The sequence below is a fragment of the Oncorhynchus kisutch genome, unplaced genomic scaffold (genome assembly GCF_002021735.2).
Source record: "Oncorhynchus kisutch isolate 150728-3 unplaced genomic scaffold, Okis_V2 scaffold606, whole genome shotgun sequence".
Classification (NCBI taxonomy): Eukaryota; Metazoa; Chordata; class Actinopteri; order Salmoniformes; family Salmonidae; genus Oncorhynchus; species Oncorhynchus kisutch.
Genome location: NW_022262551.1, coordinates 156,385 through 167,013, shown reverse-complemented (window position 1 = coordinate 167,013; position 10,629 = coordinate 156,385).

Below are 10,629 nucleotides of genomic sequence, written 5' to 3'. Positions count from 1 at the left end.
TTATCTCTGCATCCCGCCCACCCATAGGCCAGAACCCGCAAAACCAGCTGCTGTAGTGACAAGGGATTGGTCAAGCCCCCTGTATGCAAATATCACCGCTGCGCACATTGGTTGAAGCGTAAGAATAGGGGATCCCATGGCTTGTCTGATTGGCTATGCACTCTTTGTAAGCAAATCATGGCCGCTTGTGGGTGATGGCCAGATGTGTAGGTTGAAAGAAAGCGAGAAGAGTAGAGAAGGGAAGAGAAGAGAAGAGAAAAGTAGAGAGGCCAATAGAAAGATGATGGGGCTCTAAGTGGTTCTGGGAAGTCTAGGCGGGAAGTAGAGGTCTTCACGGTTCTGGGTGGACCCAATATACCTGAGGCCCGACCTGGGCACGATTTGGTCTGAAATTGTAATTTGTCCCTCAGGTCCGGGTTGGGTTCTGTTTGATTGTCATCTGGTCTATCGAACTACAGCTGATAGACCAGAGTGGACCGAAATGGACCCGACCATGGCTCTGCATAGACTATATAAGATATTATTTTAAGCTAATAAGGTGAATTTATTGACTTATAGAAGTCCTAGTCAACATATAAAGGACCTATTTGTTAACCAGAAGAGCAACTTGGCTGATCTCTATTTTTTTTGTCACTCGGTCTAATCAGGGTCTGGACCCGACCTAATAGGGTACGGGTCGGGTCTAGGTTGAGTTGTCTTCGGGTCCATTCGGGTTTGGATCTGGTTTTTCTCAGGGTCCTTTTGAGTCCGGGTTTCCATTTTAAAAAGGAATTATTGGGTCCATTCGGGTCGGGTCTGACTGTCCTCGGGGCCGAGTCCAAGTTCTTACCAGCTGGCAGGGACCAGGCCAGAAGAATGAGACTATAGCAGTCTAAAGGGAAGTATAAACACTATCGATCATTATCAATCAATAAGGGCTGTGTTATAAACACACTATCAATCATTAACAAATCAATAAGGGCTGAGTTTTATACACACTATCAATCATTAACAACTCAATAAGCTCTGTCTTATACACACTATCAACCATTAACAATCAATAAGGGCTGAGTTTTATACACACTATCAATCATTAACAAATCAATAAGGGCTGAGTTTTATACACACTATCAATCATTAACAAATCAATAAGGGCTGAGTTTTATACACACTATCAATCATTAACAAATCAATAAGGGTTGAGTTTTAAATACACTATCGATCATTATCAATCAATAAAGGCTGAGTTTTATACACACTATCGATCATTATCAATCAATAAAGGCTGAGTCATAAACACACTATCAATCATTAACAAATCAATAAGACAAACATTGATAGAGTAGCTATATTCAACAATCAATATTGCCACGTCTTCCACAGTATGACCAAAATTCAATAAAGTGGTGTTATTTACATGAAACATGCCAAAGGCCAGGACTGAACAATATAAGCATGCACCCAAAACGTACTTATGCCACTTAATCACCACAACTCTTTGAGTATCCCCAAATGTAAATGTACATTTTGTCATGTTTTTCACTTGTATAAACTTGAATGTTTTATTGTCTATTTATCAATGCAATATCCATAGTAGTATTATAGTATATATATGACTGCCAAGTTGAAACACAGATTAATTGATACATCTATTGGATCCATAATAGCAGCATTAGCTTACTCAACACATTTATACACACAACAACTTAGAAGTCCAGGGAAACTCTGGAATGAATGAATGAATGATTCCACCACCACATCCCTAATGATATTTCCAGAGTAGCTATAGACTATAGGCACTAAGGCTACTATGACACGTGACAACAGAACTCAGCCCAGTTCACACAACCATTCTACTCTACTATGACGTCATAATGGTTGGATCTCACACAACGTTCTACAAAAGCATCACAATGGAGCTCACTTCACACAACATTCTACAGAAAGAACCCTCCGAACAACAATGGCCATTGGCCATCGCATCGCAACATTCTACAGTGACATCACAATGGGGAAAACCACAGCACAGCACAGCACACCACAATAGGCTACAATACACACACACACACACACACACACACACACACACACACACACACACACACACACACACACACACAACAAACCCCCCCATCCAGGCTAACTGCATGTGTGGACCAGAACCATACAATAGCGTTTCAGGAACTAGAACACTCAGGAGCAGCCAGGTAAGACTATGGGTGTGTTAGTAAATTCGCTCTGGTAGATGAGGTGGGTTGATCTCACAACCGCAGTCAAGCACTCAAGCTAACTGACTAAAGTTGGCTAGCTACTTCCAGACACAAATACGAGAATACCTCAACCTGACCATTTTACTCGCCCTAGCAGAGCTGGTTAGGCATGTTTTTTTTTAATGTGATCTAGAGCGCTGGTGACTGTAATTGTGCTGCTGGCAGGAATTTAATTATGTTTTTTTTCTCCAAAATGTACTGACACAGGTCATATTCAACAGGTGTTGCGCATTACAAAATTCCTCAGTTATTCTGTGCTCTGGCACACTCAGACAAGAGTGCTCTGAAATATGAGTTGATAGCCAGAGTTAATTTTGGAACGCACCCTATATAATTAACTAATAAGGCTCGAGGTGAAGTGGTATATGGCCAATATACCATGGCCAAGGTCTGCTCATATGTAAGAGGCAACGACAGCCTGGATACAAAACTTAGCCATGGAATACTGCCCATATACCACAAACCCCAGAGGTGCTGGGTTACCAATGTAATTAGACCAGTAAAATAAATGTTTTAGTCATTCCCATGGTATACGTTCTGATATACCACAGCTTTCAGTCAAGAAGCATTCAGGGCTCGAACCACTGGTTTATAGTATACAGTATATCAGGGCCTTACTTTACACAATATAATTCACAGTATATACACTATAAAATGTACAGTATAAAGGCCTAAATTACAATTTTATAATATACAGTATATAAGGGCCTAATTTTACATGCTATAATATACATTATAAACTTGGTGGTTCAAGCCCTAAATGCTGATTGGCTGACAGCCGTGGTATATCAGACCATATACCATGGATTTGACAAAACATGTATTTTTACTGCTCTAATTACGTTGGTAACCAGTTTATAATAGCAATAAGGAACCTCGGGGGTTGGTGATTTATGGCCAATATACGACTACTAAGGGCTGTATCCAGGCACTCCGCTTTGCGTAGTGCATAAGAACAGCCCTTAGCCTTGGTATATTAGCCATATACCACACCTCCTCGGGCCTTATTGTTTAACAGGGCCTTACTTTACACAATACAATATATCAGGGCCTAACTTTACACTATATAATATATATAATATACAGTATATCAGGGCCTAACTTTACGTTATATAATATACAGTATATCAGGGCCTAACTTTCCGTTATATAATGTACAGTATATCAGGGCCTATCTTTACACTATATCATATACGATATATCAGGGCCTTACTTTACACTATATAATATACAGCATAAAGGCCTAACTTTACATGATATAAGGTACAATATATCAGGGCCTAACTGTACACTATATAAGGTACAATATATCAGGGCCTAACTGTACACTATATAAGGTACAATATATCAGGGCCTTACTTTACACTATATAATATACAGCATAAAGGCCTAACTTTACATTATATAATATACAGTACATCAGGGCCTTATTTTACACTCTATAGAATACAGTATAAAGGCCTAACTTTACATTATATAATATACAGTACATCAAGGCCTTATTTTACACTATGTAATATACAGTATATCAGGGCCTAACTTTACACCATGTAATATACAGTATATCAGGGCCTAACTTTACACCATGTAATGTACAGTATAAAGGGCCTAATTTTACACAATATAATATACAGTTTAAAGTCCTAAATTGACATGATATAATATACAATATATAACTTTACACACTGAACAAAAATATAAACACAACAGGTAAAGTGTTGGTCCAATGTTTCATGAGTTGAAATAAAAGATCACAGAAATGTTCCATACACACAGAAAGCTTATTTCTCTCAAATTTTGGGCACAAATTTGTTTACATCTGTTAGTGAGCATTTCTGCTTTGCCATGATAATCCATCCAACTGACAGGTGTGGCATATCAAGAAGCTGATTAAACAGCATGATCATTACACAGGTGCACCTTGTGCTGGAGACAATAAAAGGCAACTCTCAAATGTGCAGTTTGTCACACAACACAATGCCCTTTTTGAGGGAGTGTGCAATTGGCATTCAGACTGCAGGAATGTCCACCAGAGCTGTTGCCAGATAATTAAATGTTCATTTCTCTACGATAAGCCGCCTCCAACGTTGTTTTAGAGAATTTGTCAGTCCGTCCAACCAGCCTCACAAACGCAGACCATGTGTATAGCGTTGTCACGCCCTGACCGTAGTAGTCTTTGTTTTCTTTATTATTTTGGTTAGGTCAGGGTGTGACGAGGGTGGTTTGTGTAGTTTTTGTATTGTCTAGGGGTTTTGTATGTCTAGGGGTTGTTGTATCTCTAGGTGTTTATATGTCTATGGTTGCCTAGATTGGTTCCCAATCAGAGGCAGCTGTTTATCATTGTCTCTGATTGGGGACCATATTTAGGTAGCCATATTCCATATTTTGTGGATTATTGTCTATGTGTAGTTGCCTGTCAGTACTTGTTCTATATAGCGTCACGATCGATCGTTCCTTTTTTTGGTACTGTCACGCCCTGACGGGTATGCTTGTTTACCTGTCTAGGGTTTTTTGTATATCGAGGGGTGTTTGTTAGTCTAGGTTTATTATAGGTCTATGGTGGCCTGAATTGGTTCCCAATCAGAGGCAGCTGTTTATCATTGTCTCTGATTGGGGATCCTATTTAGGTTGCCAAATGTCCATTTTAGTGTTGTGGGTTATTGTTTGTGTGTAGTTGCATGTCAGCACTAGGTCTATATAGTGTCACGTTAGTTTAGTGTTCTCTCTTTATTAAAAGAAGAATGTATTCATATCCCGCTGCGCCTTGGTCTCCTCACTGTGACATAGTATGCCAAATTATATTTCAAATACACTTCAATGCATTTAACCCAGATATTTGAAAATAATATTTGAAATAAGTATTTGAAAATACTGTTGAATACTTTTCAAGTTGTATTTCCAAATACATTAAAATATTAAAATACTCTTGTCTTTTAAAATAAAATATCAGAATACTTACTTTGAACATATGTGAAAGTAATTGAGATATTTAAAATGTTATTTCTAACCAAGGTCTGTATAATACATAGAGAGCTGTATTACAAATGTAGTGTCTCTTTAGTTATTATTTAATCAGTTTATCCATGAGGATTAGCATGGTCCTTAATATACATGGTCCTAAATATACATGAAAACTAGGCTTCAGAGCCCATTAAGGTCCTGATAGAAGCGGTCAGTAAGGCACTGTGCTGTTACCTTTAACCCAGAGTGATACTGTGACCTTACCTTAGACCCAGTGTGTCTCTAATGTTGCTAGGTCCCTGCTAGTCAAGGTCAGGGTCTCAGTCTGTTACAGGCATTACAGCTAAACACTGACCTGTGCATGGATAACTGACTGGCTGGCTGACTGGCTAGCTGGCTGGCTGGATAGCTGGCTGACTGGATAGCTGGCTGACTGGATAGCTGCCTGACTGGATAGCTGATTGGCTGGCTGACTGGCTAGCTGGCTGACTGGCTAGCTGCCTGACTGGATAGCTGACTGGCTGACTGACTGACTAGCTGGCTGACTTACTGGCTAGCTGACTGACTAGCTGGCTGACTGACTGGCTGGCTGACTGACTAGCTGGCTGGCTGACTGACTAGCTGGCTGACTGGCTGGCTGACTAGCTGGCTGAGTGACTGGCTGGCTGACTAGCTGGCTGACTGACTGGCTGGCTGACTGACTAGCTGGCTGACTGACTGACTCGCTGGCTGACTGGCTGGCTGACTGACTAGCTGGCTGACTTACTGGCTGGTTGACTGGCTAGCTGGCTGACTGGATAGCTGGCTGACTGGCTAGCTGCCTGACTGGATAGCTGACTGGCTGACTGACTGACTAGCTGGCTGACTGACTGGCTAGCCGACTGGCTAGCTGACTAGCTGGCTGACTGGCTAGTTGACTGACTGGCTAGGTTGCTAACAAGCTAACTGGCTGACTGGCTAGCTTGCTGACTAACTGGCAGGCTGGATGGCTAGCTGACTGACTGACTGGTTGACTGGCTGGCTGACTGGCTGGCTGACTGGCTGGCTGACTATCCTGCTGGCTGATTGACTAGCTAGTTGACTGACTGGGTTGTGTTTTTATCTGAAGGGTCACAAAAACATCTAACAGTCTTTAGTCGATGTGATTCCCTATGAGCCCTGGTCAAAAGTAATGACCGAAATAGGGAATAGTCTGTCATTTGGGATGCAGGCTCTGTTTCCCAAAGTCTTTCTGGGTCCCAGGTAAACCGATAGACGACTTAGAGATAGATGGTGATCCTCAGACACCTGGATGTCATTATGACAAGCCAGCGGAGGAGAATATACGAGGACACACAACTAAGTTGTTGATTGTTCATTGATCATGTATTACGCTGGCATGGGAATTGGTGAATGAGAGAATTGGAATGTAAAGACCAAGCAGGGGATTTCATTATGTTAGAACCTGCTTTAGTCTGTCCAGACGTCTCGCTAGACCAGTCTGTTGTGGTGTCATCAGATCCATGACATCATTGGTTGTAGTCGAGCCACAAGATCAGCTCCACACCTGACTGACACCTTGTGGACAAAGCAGTACTGTATCCAAACAACATCATGTGTACAACATCATGGGTACAACATCATGGGTACAAGCAGAAATCAATTAGAATATTGTAGTAGTAGTCTAGGACCTGGTGGTGGTGGTGTCTCTTTTCCCATAGTAATAGTCTAGGATCTGGTGGTGGTGGTGTCTCTGTTCCCATAGTAATAGTCTAGGACCTGGTGGTGGTGTCTCTGTTCCCATAGTAATAGTCTAGGATCTGGTGGTGGTGTCTCTGTTCCCATAGTAATAGTCTAGGATCTGGTGGTGGTGTCTCTGTTCCCATAGTAATAGTCTAGGACCTGGTGGTGGTGTCTCTGTTCCCATAGTAATAGTCTCGGACCTGGTGGTGGTGGTGGTGTCTCTGTTCCCATAGTAATAGTCTAGGACCTGGTGGTGGTGTCTCTGTTCCCATAGTAATAGTCTAGGACCTGGTGGTGGTGGTGTCTCTGTTCCCATAGTAACAGTCTAGGATCTGGTGGTGGTGTCTCTGTTCCCATAGTAATAGTCTAGGACCTGGTGGTGGTGTCTCTGTTCCCATAGTAATAGTCTAGGACCTGGTGGTGGTGTCTCTGTTCCCATAGTAATAGTCTAGGACCTGGTGGTGGTGTCTCTGTTCCCATAGTAATAGTCTAGGATCTGGTGGTGGTGTCTCTGTTCCCATAGTAATAGTCTAGGACCTGGTGGTGGTGTCTCTGTTCCCATAGTAATAGTCTCGGACCTGGTGGTGGTGGTGGTGTCTCTGTTCCCATAGTAATAGTCTAGGACCTGGTGGTGGTGTCTCTGTTCCCATAGTAATAGTCTAGGACCTGGTGGTGGTGGTGTCTCTGTTCCCATAGTAACAGTCTAGGATCTGGTGGTGGTGTCTCTGTTCCCATAGTAATAGTCTAGGACCTGGTGGTGGTGTCTCTGTTCCCATAGTAATAGTCTAGGACCTGGTGGTGGTGTCTCTGTTCCCATAGTAATAGTCTAGGACCTGGTGGTGGTGGTGGTGGTGGTGTCTCTGTTCCCATAGTAATAGTCTAGGACCTGGTGGTGGTGGTGTCTCTGTTCCCATAGTAATAGTCTCGGACCTGGTGGTGGTGGTGGTGTCTCTGTTCCCATAGTAATAGTCTAGGACCTGGTGGTGGTGGTGTCTCTGTTCCCATAGTAACAGTCTAGGATCTGGTGGTGGTGTCTCTGTTCCCATAGTAATAGTCTAGGACCTGGTGGTGGTGTCTCTGTTCCCATAGTAATAGTCTAGGACCTGGTGGTGGTGTCTCTGTTCCCATAGTAATAGTCTAGGACCTGGTGGTGGTGTCTCTGTTCCCATAGTAATAGTCTAGGACCTGGTGGTGGTGTCTCTGTTCCCATAGTAATAGTCTAGGACCTGGTGGTGGTGGGGTCTCTGTTCCCATAGTAATAGTCTAGGACCTGGTGGTGGTGGTGGTGTCTCTGTTCCCATAGTAATAGTCTAGGACCTGGTGGTGGTGGTGTCTCTGTTCCCATAGTAATAGTCTAGGACCTGGTGGTGGTGGTGTCTCTGTTCCCATAGTAATAGTCTAGGACCTGGTGGTGGTGGTGGTGGTGGTGTCTCTGTTCCCATAGTAATAGTCTCGGACCTGGTGGTGGTGGTGGTGTCTCTGTTCCCATAGTAATAGTCTCGGACCTGGTGGTGGTGGTGGTGTCTCTGTTCCCATAGTAATAGTCTAGGACCTGGTGGTGGTGGTGTCTCTGTTCCCATAGTAATAGTCTCGGACCTGGTGGTGGTGGTGGTGTCTCTGTTCCCATAGTAATAGTCTAGGACCTGGTGGTGGTGGTGTCTCTGTTCCCATAGTAATAGTCTCGGACCTGGTGGTGGTGGTGGTGTCTCTGTTCCCATAGTAATAGTCTCGGACCTGGTGGTGGTGGTGGTGTCTCTGTTCCCATAGTAATAGTCTAGGACCTGGTGGTGGTGGTGGTGGTGGTGGTGTCTCTGTTCCCATAGTAATAGTCTAGGACCTGGTGGTGGTGGTGGTGTCTCTGTTCCCATAGTAATAGTCTAGGACCTGGTGGTGGTGGTGGTGTCTCTGTTCCCATAGTAATAGTCTAGGACCTGGTGGTGGTGGTGGTGTCTCTGTTCCCATAGTAATAGTCTAGGACCTGGTGGTGGTGGTGGTGTCTCTGTTCCCATAGTAATAGTCTAGGACCTGGTGGAGGTGGTGTCTCTGTTCCCATAGTAATAGTCTAGGACCTGGTGGAGGTGGTGTCTCTGTTCCCATAGTAATAGTCTAGGACCTGGTGGAGGTGGTGTCTCTGTTCCCATAGTAATAGTCTAGGACCTGGTGGAGGTGGTGTCTCTGTTCCCATAGTAATTGTCCTAGACTACCTGTGCTGAGTGGGCTCTATCTGTGAATTATTTTTTAATTTGAACTTTTATTTTATCAGGGAGTCATACTGAGACCAAGATCTATTTTACAGATGAGCCCTGAATTACAGAAATGACAGATGATACTTTAACATAAATATAACAAGCAGAAAGAAATAGACGGTCACTGCCCTTAGAGCTTGTTATGTCTCTCTTCTGGTTAGGCCAGGGTGTGACTAGGGTGGGCATTCTATGTCTCTCTTCTGGTTTGGCCAGGGTGTGACTAGGGTGGGCATTCTATGTCTCTCTTCTGGTTTGGCCAGGGTGTGACTAGGGTGGGCATTCTATGTCTCTCTTCTGGTTTGGCCAGGGTGTGACTAGGGTGGGCATTCTATGTCTCTCTTCTGGTTTGGCCAGGGTGTGACTAGGGTGGGCATTCTATGTCTCTCTTCTGGTTTGGCCAGGGTGTGACTAGGGTGGGCATTCTATGTCTCTCTTCTGGTTAGGCCAGGGTGTGACTAGGGTGGGCATTCTATGTCTCTATTTTGGTTAGGTCAGGGTGTGACTAGGGTGGGCATTCTATGTCTCTCTTCTGGTTAGGCCAGGGTGTGACTAGGGTGGGCATTCTATGTCTCTATTTTGGTTAGGTCAGGGTGTGACTAGGGTGGGCATTCTATGTCTCTCTTCTGGTTAGGCCAGGGTGTGACTAGGGTGGGCATTCTATGTCTCTATTTTGGTTAGGCCAGGGTGTGACTAGGGTGGGCATTCTATGTCTCTATGTTGGTTTGGCCAGGGTGTGACTAGGGTGGGCATTCTATGTCTCTATGTTGGTTAGGTCAGGGTGTGACTAGGGTGGGCATTCTATGTCTCTCTTCTGGTTAGGCCAGGGTGTGACTAGGGTGGGCATTCTATGTCTCTATTTTGGTTAGGTTAGGGTGTGACTAGGGTGGGCATTCTATGTCTCTCTTCTGGTTAGGCCAGGGTGTGACTAGGGTGGGCATTCTATGTCTCTATGTTGGTTTGGCCAGGGTGTGACTAGGGTGGGAATTCTATGTCTCTATGTTGGTTAGGTCAGGGTGTGACTAGGGTGGGCATTCTATGTCTCTCTTCTGGTTAGGCCAGGGTGTGACTAAGGTGGGCATTCTATGTCTCTATTTTGGTTAGGTCAGGGTGTGATTTGGGTGGGCATTCTATGTCTCTATGTTGGTTTGGCCAGGGTGTGACTAGGGTGGGCATTCTATGTCTCTATGTTGGTTTGGCCAGGGTGTGACTAGGGTGGGCATTCTATGTCTCTATGTTGGTTTGGCCAGGGTGTGACTAGGGTGGGCATTCTATGTCTCTATGTTGGTTAGGCCAGGGTGTGATTTGGGTGGGCATTCTATGTCTCTATGTTGGTTTGGCCAGGGTGTGATTAGGGTGGGCATTCTATGTCTCTCTTCTGGTTTGGCCAGGGTGTGACTAGGGTGGGCATTCTATGTCTCTATGTTGGTTAGGCCAGGGTGTGACTAGGGTGG